Here is a 13,638-nt window from a genome sequence, read left to right as displayed (position 1 = left end):
GTAGCGATTAACCCCCATCTTTTGGAGGCACAGGCTGCTAAGGCAACATCTCTGTTCAGCCCTATAACAGCTCACGCTGTACCAGTGACACACGCTCAAGGGCACCTGCCGGGCTCTGGGTGGAAGGGGGATGGCGTGAAAAGCTTCTTGTTACCACTGGGTGGAGCTGAAGCCCTTTTTGTTCAAGCTGCTCCTTTCATAACTTCCTCCTCTTTCGTAGAGAAAAAAAAAATGTGAATCGGGCTGTTTACAGATCGATGTGGAGAGCTCATTATACCGGTGACCTCATTCTTCTGGAAGGAGAGGTCAGTAAATGAATTTGATGGGAGTTGAGGGGGGGAGGTGGGGGTTCTCCAACACTATGTGGTTGTTTGGACTTAAATGTCAGACACGGACAGGACTTGTGATGAATTTGTAACAGTTAGTCATATAAAATCGTTGTTGTCTTTAAATGTCTGTGATAAACCAGCCAAAAGACTCAGACCTGAACGAGTTAAAGGAAATTCATCAGCGTGTGTTAAATAAGTTTTCTTTGTTTCTCAGTTCAGCATTTCATTTGTTAATGATTTTGAGTGACAGCACCAGACCCACAATATGCGAGTTTAGATCAGGATGGGAATCAGGAAAATAGAGCTTATTTTGAAACCAAATTCCAAGCAGATGGGCAGGGCAGCAGGAGGGCAAAAGCAGTTGTCCAGATTGCTTGGTACTCGTTAGTTGCTCTTTGTCCCATCTCTCTAAGCTGGGCTCCAGTTCCCTGTTTTCCACCTGCAAGCAGACTCCCCATGTTTCATCCTGGTTTATCTTCTTAGTGTTTTGCTAAATACCTGATTTTCCCACAGCTGGCTCAATTTAGAGCCTGGTCTCTTGAAGGTCGGCCACGTGTGTAATGGTAATTTAGGAGGTTTCTGCCCTGACTTGTCTTCATCGTTTCTCTCCCAGAGGGTGGCTGATGCAGAGCAAAGGCAGCAGGTGGGTTGTGTCTTACCCCCTGGATGAGCACCTTATAAAATCAGTGAGCTGAGCTTCATGAGATGTGTATTCTGGTAGTGAGGAGCTCCATTTAACAGTCTGTTGAATTTAGTTACGGTTGCTGAACATTTATTTCTGTACCTCACAGCTCTGGAGCAAAAGCATCTCCAGCAGATAAAGCTAAATCCAGCAGGGGCTATGACCTCAAGCTTTGGTACTACAAAGGTCTGCTGAAAGCTGTGTCAGAAAAAGTTACAAGTGTAGATGAACCACTATTGACCAGCAGATGCTTTTGTTACCTTGAATGATATTGATCAGGCATTCATGTTGCCTGTAGTTGTGACTTTAGTGTTCACTTGTGGCTTATTAAAGCTTTTGTTATGGGTGTGCAGCCCTCTTTATTTGCAAGCAGAAGATCCTGTGCCCTAGCACATTTGAGGTAAGGTCCAGTGGAGTGATATAAAGTGCTGATGAAAGTGGTTAGCAGCTTTGTTCAAAGCAAATGCGAACGCTCACAGGATTTGCTTTGTGTGCCCAGCTGTGTAATTCACAGCTGGCAGATGCTGATGGACAACTGTGAGTCAGAACTTCTTCAGCCCACTCAGCCAGAAGGGCTAGATGAGGATGTCTGGCATTGGACTTGGGAGACAGGACAGTTAAGTTAGCAGAAAAGCTGTTTGTGTTGGTTGTGTTACTAATAGGAAACCCTGCTGACGCAGCTTTGCTGCTACAAGTATAGCTGTGAAGATGCTGTGACATGGAAATATCCCTTGTTTTCACTTAAGAAATAGTTCTGAACATTTAGAAGATGTGTTAAGTTTTTCCATTCCTCAGTAGTTCCCTCACACTCCCCAGAATCAGTCTCACTTCTTCTCTGCACATCTCGTTTCTTCTTTCTAAACCCACATCAGGATCAGTACAGAGTGCACCCTATGCATTAAAGCCTTCTGGCTCCACCTGATGCTGCTCTTGAATGTACTAACCAAATCATACAACCACCTGGGTTGCAAAAGATCTGACAGATCGCTGAGTCTAGCCATCAGTCTAATATACTGTGTCCCACCACTAAGCCATATGCCCTTAGTGTCATATCCATGCATCTCCTGAATGCCTCCAGTGTCTGGGCCTCCCACTGACAGGGCAGCCTGTTCCAATGCTTGGCTTCCCTCTCCATGAAGAAATTCTTCCAGTCTGAACCTCCCCTGGCACAACTTGAGGCCTTTTCCTCATGTTCTATCACGTGTCACTTGAGAAAAGACCTATGGTGGCTACCATGACAGGCATCCAAGATTTTGTCCTATATTTTCCAAATATGTACCAAATTTTGTGCTCTACCCTGGATCTCTGCTGACACAGTTATGTTAGGCCAGTATAATACATCATTAGTTCATGACATAAAATGCACCTTTGTAATACAGCATATTAATTGACAATAGCAGAGTGATCTTCTGATACTGTAAACATGCTCAGATATGAGGATGGTGATGTGATTGCATTCTTTGCATCTATTGGCTGTCCCGTGTAATGATAAAAAGGGATAATTATTACGTTCCTATTAATAATGTAGGAAGCTAAGCAACAGCACCTGGAAATTAGGTGTCAATTTTACAAGATTTCCACAGAATGAATAAGGACAAAAAATAGGTCAGGCTAAGTTATACTTCTGTCATTTTGGAGAAGGGAAGGATGTATTTTTAGCAATAAGAAAATACTGTCTGTGCCTAGATATGTAACACAGGTAGGTACCCGTAACAGATGAGCTTTATTACACATGACTGCTCGAGGCCTGGCAGATCACTGATGCTTTCCACACTCTGCTGAAGTGTCTGTTGCTCTGTGTACCAATGTTGGTAGTCAGCTGCATGAAGGGTTATCTCTCCCCATTTGCCCGAGGGATACTGTAATGCCACAGGGCTGTGGATTTGTTTTGTCTCTGATAGTAATTTTCCAGAGCAAGCATTCTATAGCATTGTTTTTCAGAGTTTATTTTTTCTATGCTTTTGGTACGGAACTATGTGAGACTCTCACATGCACATTCATACTCTGTGACACACAAAGGACATGTTTGTTGTACATAAAGTTTGTGCTGATATACAGCTGAATAGATTGCGACACGATACAGCTTTAAAGGGTTGAAATGCTGCACTCCATTTATTGTCTGCTCTGCTGAAGCTTTTATTACAGAAATATTTCTCCCTTCCAGGTTTTAATTTCCCCATCTTCCTGTAGGCAGACAGTGTGGACCATAGGTCTTTAAAACTGCTTTCAGTGGAGCATTATTGTTGTTCATATTTAAGAATACAGTTTAAAACTGGAGGCCAAGTTGATGAGTTGCAATGTGGGGTGCATACATTTAGCACTTCTCAATGGGAACAACATTAAGAAAAAACAGAAGTTCTATTTATAAAAGTGCCATTATAACTCCAACTGAAGAAAGACTGCTTTTAAAATTGAATACCTATGTTCTTAAGCAGCTCAATTTCTATTTAGCATGTAGCAGTAGAATACATATATAGAAGCAAATTAATTGCCTAATGTGATATTTATTTTCCTGAGTTTTTCTTTCTGAGGACTTGCACTACTGTTTCTTTCAAGCTTTGTTCCCAGCGGGGCTGCTCTGGTGTGAAAAATATGCCATCAAACCTCACATTACCAAACCACTTATTACCAAAATAGAAGTTGCAGAATTTCCTCACTCTGCATTCATCTCTACAAGAGCAGCACGTCTCTCTGCAAAAGCAGTCTGGGAGCTCCCCACAGGACACAGAAGAGTCATGCTCTGATCATCTGGATCAGTTTTATGGAGATGAAGGGTTGACAAGTCACATTTTTCATCCCAAAGCATCCCAGCAACGTGAAGTTTGTATGTACACTGGGTGAATAATTAGCCAAACAATTCTGGTGCTGGGAGTGGTTACTGGTGTAGTAAGATTTCATTCTTTAAATAAAAAGGGAATGGCACAATGGCTGTAACTAGTTAGATCTCAAATGCAAGTGGAGTGTGCAGAACGACCATGTTAAGCAGGTAGGCCAACTCCTATTATTCTGTCTTTCCCTTAGAGTGAAGGAGACACCTTTCTTGGGGTAGAAGGACAATCATGGAAGGTCATTTTGTGTTTGTTTGTTTACCACCACCCTCTTACCTGGAACAATGCAGTCCACAACTTCATCAGGTGTCATTTTCCCATGCTCTGATACGTTTTGGCCATTTTATATTTCATGCTTGAGTTTGTCATATTGCTTCATGTCCTGGAAAGATAGGATAGTACTGAGTCATGTTTCTAAGAACATGTTTTCCTGCAGCTTTTGGATTTTACTATGGGGAAGCATAAGTCATCAGAAGCTCCTTTGCTATACAGCTGATAGATGCATTTGCAGCCTAGTGATGTTTTTACTGGACAGTAGGAAGTGTTCTACATTATAGAAACTTCATTTTAGGTAACTGCTGGGCAGCATGGAATCCTGCAAGATGGTTCCCAACACTTGTGTGTTTGCATTGATGGAGCTCTTTGGGCTTTCTGTTCTAAACCATAACATTTTTTTCAGTTCTACTGTATGTAATTTTGATAGAAGGTGAATTATGGATACAGATTTTATAGGTTTCAGTCAACAAGGGTGTTCCAGAATGACTCTACAACCAATACAAGTCTTCTCAGTTGCCCTCAGAATCAGTCAGAACTGGGTGGCTTCGTTATAGTGGAACTGTGAATGTTTTATTACATAAATCAGACAGTGAATTTATCCAGTGAATATCAAGATCATCTCAATAACATCTCATTTTAGCATTCAATCAACTCGTTTAGGTTAATATTCTGTGCTGACAGTGTTTACATAATACATAAACACTCTGATACCTGTATTAATGTAACGTATTACCTCCTGAACGCACTGTAGGCTCTTAAGCACTTAATCAAATTCCTTGGGATTATCTTCTGCATCCTCTTTTGTAGGCGGGTTTGTAGACCAGTTTGACCATTTCTATCTGGGGAGTGCTGTTTAACCTGAGTACATATGGGACTTTTTTGTTCTGCTATTACAAATCCAGTGAAGGTGCTTCTGCTCTTAGGAGTGTGATTGCTGCACGCTCACACTTGAAAGAGCGTTAGTTGTTCTTCTTAAAGTAGGCATCCCTGTAATATTTGACCCTTTATTTATCTCCTTGATACAATGCTCTGTGTTCTATTTCAGTAGTTACATTTCAGTTCATTCCTGTTCATTTATTTACATGGTTAAAAAGTAATTTTTTTGCTCTTCCACTTGGTAAACATTTTCAAATGCTCGACAAAAATGTTATTTACCAGAAATAGAGCATTTCCCAGCTGTATGTTCATGCATTTATTTTGGTCTTAAATTCCTTTCCAATTTGTAGTGAGTGCAATACATTACTGCAAATTGCTTGTTTTTGGCAGGCGTTACACTGAGCCCCTTGTACTGATCCCTTTCCTTGTGTTAGGATTTTGTTTTTACATCTACAGCAAATAAAACTATTCTCTCTCTTTAGTTATCCTTGCCTTCACGTATATGTTTTTAACTAGAACCACTGTAGTTCTCCTAGTTCTTGTCCATACTTGCTGTCTTTCAGGATATGTGATACTTTAAACATCCCTAGCGACTTGAATTTGTGATAAGAAAGGTGAAAGGGTGAATATGAATAAGATATTAGTGTACAAGGAGCATAAATTATGCTTTTAAAATAGAGATATTAAGAAATGCACAGTAAATAAGAAAATTGTACTGAGGCGTTATCCATCTCAAAGCATCATCTCTTCTAGATAACTCATCTCATCCAATTCCTCTCTCACCTCTCCTGGGCTATTTCTCTGGTTGTCAGGCTCCTGTTTTGCACACAGAGGGCATGCAGCCAGCAGTGAGACCTCTTATATGGGGGAGGTGACTTCTGCCACTGTCACACATTGGATGAACAAGTGCGCCCTGTTCAAGTATTTTAACATGTAAGAAGTCCAGCACGTCTCATTGTTTGAACACATAATTTCTCTGTACAAACACAGATGTATTTTAGGTTATGCAGCTTTTATATGAAATTACATTTACCTCCTGTAAGCAAGGAGTCTGGAATAGAGTGCATAACAAGTACAGAGCTGGCCGAACAAAAATCCCTCTTTACAAATCAAAAATCCAGTTTGTTCCTTGAATCTCTGCACATCTTCTGAGGCTATCTGCAATTGCACTTGCACAGCAGAGTTAAAAAGGGACTAATAGGATACAGTAGGTTAAAACCCTTGTATTACTATACAGCTTTAAGATCATCTGAAGGCCTAATCTTGCTGTGTTATGATTCTGTATTCCCTTCTTCATTGTTTAGTTTATCTAATTTTTGTTTAAAGCACTTATAGTTTATTTTTATGAAAAGGTTTAAAAAAAACCTTGTACTTCTACTAGTTAGAGATTAGCCACTGTTAGAAGCTGTCAGACCCACCACCTGCTGTGGTCTGAGCTCCAGGGAAGACCACTTCAAGATTATTCTCAGGGGTGATTTGGGTTTTTTTTCCATCTTTACAGATCTGAACCTGATTTTTTTTCAAGCTATTATTCAGATTTTAAAATAGAGGGGAAAACAGAGCACCATTTTTGTTACTGTTATCCATAAATTGCACTTACTTTTCTCTGTAATAAGCAAGCAATCATTGAAATCTGGGTTAATCCAAACTGGGAAACTCATGGGAGTGACCCACATAGTGTAAAATCCACTCTGTTCTCTTCTTACTGAGTGAAACACGGTGTAGTCCCAATTGTCTGAATAACAACTGAATGGATCCTGGGAAATCTCTGTAAGTCAGCTATCTCTGAAAGCTGGGCTAGAGGAAGCATGTTAACCAATATAAGGAAGAAAAAGATGTGGGAAATTCCTTCTAAATTTGAGCTATTAGCAATGATAAGAATTGGGGTAGGCAAGGTCACAAAGACTTCAAATGTGATCTTGCTCCGTATAACAGCCAGGAGTACAGGTCTTTTCTGCATACCTTCAGGCTCTTGCATTCCTCTTTCCTGATATTTTAGGGAGTTCTTGGAAAATTTTATAGCTTCACAAAAGAGGGAGTCAAAGACACATTTTGCTCTTTTCTTTTAGGTAACGCTAGAATAAGAAGCCAGCAGTTGTCAGCTGTTTTTACAGGGTTAATATTGTTGCTGTTGTTGTTGGGTTGGGTTTTTTTTTCTTTGTTTTTTGCAGTTTTAATGGCCACGTCCTGATGCTGCTGAAATCATGTAGCTGGGCTTGCACTCTGCTAAGCACAGGTCTGGACATGCATTTAAGCCCAGACTTGCCTCCAAAGCTTGGTGTTTGCACATTAGCCTGTGCTCAGGAATAAAGCTTTGTCTGATCTTACCCATTGGCACACCATTGCATCACAGGCTGGTTCTGTCATTCCTGTGCCGCTTGTAAGTAGTCACATTGCTTTCCAAAGCATAGCAGATATTCCAGCCTTGATTCTTTGTCAACATGCATACACATTTTCCATTTCTAGCCAAGCCACGTGGAAAGGTGTGATGTGGAAACACGAGCTCAGCAGAAAAAGCCCAGCCTAGAGACCTAGTCTTGCAGGACATCACCAAGCAGTGCTAAAGCTGTGTGGGTGTAAAAGGATTTTCCAGGTGTCAAGAGAGCCATGGTTCTTGAACACCTCCAGGGACAGGGACTCCACTGCCTCCCTGGGCAGCTGTGCCAGTGCCTGACCAATGCTGTGCTCTCATCCTGCTTAGCAGCAAGTCGCTGCCATGACCAGGTGCTCCCAGGCAGAAAATCCTCCTCAATGCCCTGCTTGTCTGAGCAAGGAGGAGGGGAGACTGAAGAGATGGCATGATGAGCTACCCGTGAAAATGCTGGGTCAAATCTGAGACACATCAATTTGGATTGGCCGGTTCAACAAACCAGCTCAAAACCAACTAGCTTTTATGGAGCTGGAAAATTAACTGGGTCAGCAAAATGATGATGAATGATTTGTGACATAGTTCTGCTTGAAGTCCAAGTACTCTCTGCATTTACTATCTGGCAAATGATTATATATTTTCCTGCATAATCCTTCAAGAATGTCGACCTCCCTTATTTGTATCACTCCATCCCTACTTGAAAATAATGCTGATAAAAAAATTACATGTTGGTGACAGCCTACAGAGTGTACTGCAAGTGGTGATGTGTGTGTATCTACATGTGTCTGCCAGGAGTGCCACAGCACATACCATGCAAGTGCTATTCGTATGAATGTACATAGAATGTAGTGAAAAATGCAGTGATTAACATTAGACTTTGTCTAGGTGTACTGCATTAAAAAAAGTCAGGTAGTCAGATAATTATATTAAATGGAGCTTATTGAAGAAAAAAAAAGTGTGTACACATACATACATACATACATATATATATATATATATATGCAACTTGTTCTGGAGGGAGGTGTCCCCAATTATAGCAGGTGAGTTGGAATTAGATGATCTGTAAGGTCCCTTCCAACCCAACCCATTCTGTGATTCTATGATTTGGGTAATTCCAAAAGCACTATGATGCATTCCAGTTAGGATTCTGTGGATTTGGGGCTTCTAAAGAATTATCTGGATTTCCATGTCCATTGTAGTATGTTAGGTACAACAGAAACATTTATTTCAGAGAATCTTCTGCCTCTGATGCATGGGATTTGTCACTCGGTCAGGGATACTTGATGCCGTGATGACTAATGACACTGCTCCAGACACACAAAGTAACAGAAGCATAAATGAGACTGGCTGAGAATGCTTTCATGTGCTCTTTGGGAGGAGCTTTAATTTTTTAGCGATGACAAATATTTAGTGAGTACTGCTCACAGCTGAGCAGTTCTGCATGGAGCTTTGTGGGCATTAACTAAACCAGTTTGCCTGCTCTGCTCAGCTGGCCACTGTGTGTGTGGAGCCAGTTGTGCTGTAAACAGCAAAAGGGCTCTATTTGTGACAGAGGTGATCAGCAGGCTGGCTTCAGTGACTGCTAGGCTCTGCTATGAACAGACTCACCTCGTGTGACTGCTTTACCTCTGTAACCATGTATCAGTTTTAATTCTGTTTTGCTTTATTCCGTCAGTCTCATTGAACTGGAGATTCTGTTTTCCATTTTTCAGATGCAGTAATGTCCCTGGCTACACTGACTGCATTAAGATGTGCATTTTTGAAAGGTTCTCTGCATTTGTATGTTAGTGTTCAGGCAATTTCAAAGGTACATGAGCTGAGACAATTCCACAGTGTATATGCACATAAAATCCACAAGCTTGGAGTATATTTCTTAGTTGATCTTACAAAAGCGGCAGTGAGAGAAGACCTCTATTTTACTTGGTGTGCTTTTGTCATGACTTGTGTCATCTCTTCAATATTATATTAAAAACTGTGGTTCAAAACCCTTAACCTACGTAAAAAAAGCATTAGTGGTTTGTGGAGAAAGAAGTTCTCACTGAAATGCTTGTGGGAATCCAAGGCCCTAACACAGCTGTGTTACAAACAGCACGGGGAGTTTTTCAAAGACCTTCACCTGCAAAATCAGCATTCTTGTGACCTCTGAGATCTGGCTGTTTTTTACTGAGTGTAAGTCATAGAATCAAAGTTAAGGGGTTTTTATGCTTTCTAAAAGGTTTTTCAATAATACAGGATTGTGCTCCTCAGTTTTGTCCCTCCTATTCCTCTAAATAACAACAGGAGCTTTGGAGGACAGACTGTCCTGGGAGGGGGAATCCATCACCTACAAGATGACAATCAGTAGCACATGGCAGTCAGCTGAGGGCCCAGATCCCCTGTGTGTCTTGCTGGAGGCTTAAACCTCTGATTTTCTACCTAGGAGTTAAAGTCTAAATGCTATTCACCTCGTTTAATCCCCAAGTCACACATACCAAGCTACTGTTGCATGGGTAAAGCAAAATTCGTATGTTTGGTGGTTGTTGTTGTTTTTCTAGTCGAAAGATTATAGTTTTATTTCACAGAAAATCACCAACTGGTTGTGAGCAATATGTTTTAAGTTGCTTTCTGACATTTCAAGGAGCCTGGTGTTCGTGCTGCACCAATGCTGAGTTTCTGCTTAATGTAAAATCCTGTGTCAATACATTGTGACTTTGGTGGCGTAGTAAATCTGCTGCTTAGACAAGCCATTATATTGCTTTTCCTATTGGTGTCATTAGCTGCACTCACTGGGCCAGCCAACACAGCTCAGTATCTCCCAAGTGAGGAACCTGATGTAACGTGTTGTTAGCAAGTGAGACGGCATCGAGGCGAGCATTAAGCAATGAGACATGACAGTGTATGTAGTGCCAGGATATCCCAATGCAGTGTGAGTTGCTAGGCAGTGAGCTGACAGCCTGTTCCCACAAGCTGCTGACAAATGGCATGTTTCTTGACATGTTTCCTTAGGATGTGAAAATAAGCTTCAGTGTAAATAGACAGGGACAGAAGCTTTTTTTTTCTTTTTTTTTTTTTTCAGAAAGTTGCTGTGTGATTCGATTTTCCACCTCCCTTCACGTTTCAGTAAATTCCAGTTTGACTCTTCTTTTGATCAAACAGAACAGGCAAAGGAGCAAAAGCAATAATTAAAAATACTGTGAAAAAATACCTTAAGATTCTAAGTGGAGAAGAAAGGAGATTATTAACTCTCTCCCAGTATCCTCCAGAAATCTTCCTTTGCAGATTCAGGTACTTGAGAGCACTGCAGATGTTGTGAGGAACAGGGAAGAAAGCAGTAATGCTGCCTAGCATGATACTTTTGCACCTTTTGCTCGCCATATGTAACCTAGATAGCATACGGCTGCTCAGTGAGGCATTTCTTGTACATCTCTAGATTCTCCCCTCTTTGCATGGATGTGTGGGAGGGGGGATTAGTGCATAGCCGTATGGGAGGGAGCTAACAGCAGTGCAGTTTCTAAGTGAGCCATGCTGCAGGAGTGGTAAAGAAAGTGGAGGGAGCAGGAAATGATGGAGGAGGGGAGAGGACTCCAATGACACTTAATGGAAGTGATGCAGAATTCCCCTAGAGAACAGGAGGGCTCTGACCCTTCTACATGCTTTGCAGACCCCAAATGGAGAGGCACTTTTAAGTAATTTATCAATATAAACTCCAGAATGTTTTTTCTGCTTTGTGAGATTTTCCGCTGGTCAAGATGATGTGCATTACTTAAGGGGGATCTGAAAAGAAAATAGTCTGTTATTTCTTCTGTAATTCAGCAGGTTGGATCATAGCTTTCCATTCATAATATATTAAAGTGGGAGATGAGCATCTCCTAAAGACATCCTCCTTCCTTCTTGAGTACCAAGAGCTTGGAAGTTCCTGCACCAAAAGGTAGGAGTGTGTTGTGTGGGAGCAAGCCAGCACTTCACAATGTCCTTGGCTCCCTTTTCCAAGATCAGATCCTCTGCTACAATATTTTTGAGGCAGCTGCAAGCCTAATGACCTAGTATGCAAGCAGTGACCTGTTGTTGCTTCTTAGTTTAAGAAAGCTGTCATTACATCAGCACTCATGCTTCTGCCCAGAACTTACACTGTATGTAAAAACCCTGACACCCACATCAACCCCTGTTTTTCAGCTATAGAAGGAAATCTCAGTGACAGAGTTCTTCAGATCAACTCAGATCAGCAAGAAAGAGAGGTCCCAGTGATATCTGGAATATCCTCTGGGACCCGTGGGAGTCAAGGACAGTTTTCCCCAGCAGGCTGCTTTTCCTGTCAGCTCCCTCGCTGCATGGTCTTTCTCTGAGACACTACATGGGAACTATGCAGAAGAGATAACACAGTCCTCTGCCAATTAATTTTCCTGGCCTGTTTCCATGGGCCTGAAGAGCAGAAAACATGTGCAGATGTAGGAGGCAAGGTCTGGCCCTGTGTGTTTTCCTGAAAAGCTTAACTCTGTATCGCTGTCAGTAGTGCTCTCCCTTTATATTTTACTTAACAAAACAGAAGTGGAGAATTCTATTTTCCTTAGGAATGTTTCGTGAGCTGTTATGCATGCCCTGATGGTGTTTTACAAGTATTGTCTGCTTTATCACACACTGGCATTTTTATTCCCTTTATTCTTACAGGTCAGTAAACCAGCTAGTAAGTCTAATTGCCCTAACTCTGTTCTGCTGCTTTCAACAGATAAGAGCTGCAAACTGGGTAATATCCTTTCAGTCTCCTTTGAACCTCCTGCCTCATAAGCATCCATCTGACTACTGCCTTTTCTCATGGTTCATTGTGCAGCAATTAGTTTAAATACCTGTCTCTAGTTACTTAATAGAATAGAAGGAAACCGTCAGAAGGAATAGATTAAATTGAAACGGAAAGGTCTCGAAAGGTGTTTCCCACCTGTGTGAATCCAAACCAAAAACATTTAACACAAACAGGATTCAGAAATAGAAGAGAGAAACAGAGTAACTGTTTCTTATGGTTCGTTTTCCAAATACACACTGGCATAAATCTCACATATGCACATTTGTTCTCCCTGTCTCAAAACAAAATCAGTACAGTCTGACTTTTTAATAATATGCTATAAATAACTGGTAATAAAAAACAAGGAACAGAACCAAGGGCTGTTATTCTTGAGGATCTTCTCTATCTCCAGCAGAAGCCTATATTTAATGCTACAGCAGAAGGCAGTGTACTGGAACTCTTTGCAAAATATATAAAGGAGAGAAATTTCTCCTGTTAGCAATTAGTTTATGTTGTGAAGCATCACTGACACTAATTCTTGCAGTTGTTATCCTTGTCAGCATGTTGTTACTATCTGTGTACTAATACTATGCTTTATGTGTCTAATCAGTAAAAAAATATGCTAAGCTGTTTGTTTCATTTGCTCTACCATTTGTCCTATAGCACAGAGTTTGCTGAGCCAAAGAAGTGGCACATTGCAGTAACATGGTACATCACTGGATGGTGATAATGCAGATAGGACAGTTGTGTCATTCTCACCTGTAGATCAAAGCACCTTGATATACTAGTTTTAATTTCTCTTGTTTTATAGTTTTTTCTGTGTTGTTCTTGTAGTTCTTTTAGATTCTTCTTTCCAAACCACTTTTATTTTATTATTTTATTAAGCCAAAAACCAAAATTCAAAGTAGTATTTAAGCTAAGAATCTACTACTGAAAATACTCTTGTATTTTCTGTTAGCTTTTTTTCCCCCCTCATATATTTTTTAGTTATATGGTGCTTCTACAGTATTCAGATTTTATTGGACTGTGCCTATAATTGAGATCCACCTCATGCTTGACTTTAAGTCCATCTTCTAAAAGCTCCCTCCTAAAATTCTGCATTGTGTTGTGTTTCTCTTATCTCCAGAGGAGTCATCTGAGATGCTCTTGATTTAGACTTCCCAAATTCATATTGCTTGGACGGCATGTAGAAGTCACTACTGTACAGGTATGAGAAACTGCTGTATTTTCCACCAGGCTGCCCAGAGCCACATCCAGCCTGGCCTTGAATGCCTCCAGGGATGGGGCATCCACAGCCCCCTTGGGCAACCTGTTCCTTCCTCTTCATTCCTCTATCATTATACAAGCGTGTTCACAAATATAGTAAGTGTGTCTTGCCTGTGCTCTGTGACCTCATTTTGCACTCAACACGATGTCTTGACTTGCATGGACAGCCCCAAAGCTCTTCCCTTTGCCCAGCTCATTTTACTGCCATTGGCTAATTGGTTTCCAAAAGCTGTCCAAGGTTCATGAATTATTAATTGTAT

The 13,638-nt window shown here is 41.0% G+C and overlaps 1 protein-coding gene across 6 annotated transcripts in view; it reads left to right on the top strand.

Moving 5' to 3' along the window:
* The first annotated feature begins 210 nt into the window (after nt 1-210).
* Nucleotides 211-13,638, top strand: part of RALGPS2 (Ral GEF with PH domain and SH3 binding motif 2) — a 117,838-nt gene continuing 104,410 nt past the window's right edge. For 3 of the 6 annotated variants that reach the window (XM_085512114.1, XM_085512107.1, XM_085512108.1), the window contains exons 1-2: nt 241-305; nt 13,239-13,319. The gene's annotated coding sequence lies outside the window, so the exon portion shown is untranslated. Of the gene's footprint in view, nt 306-13,238; nt 13,320-13,638 lie in introns of all 6 variants that reach the window. The other 3 variants (XM_085512115.1, XM_032446267.2, XM_085512109.1) reach the window with 2 other exon arrangements.

Source organism: Coturnix japonica, chromosome 11, assembly GCF_054131305.1.
Source record: "Coturnix japonica strain WE chromosome 11, WE-NBRP24, whole genome shotgun sequence".
NCBI classification, from domain to species: domain Eukaryota; kingdom Metazoa; phylum Chordata; class Aves; order Galliformes; family Phasianidae; genus Coturnix; species Coturnix japonica.
The sequence above is the reverse complement of the archived record's forward strand: the minus strand, read 5'-3'. Positions and strand labels throughout refer to the sequence as shown.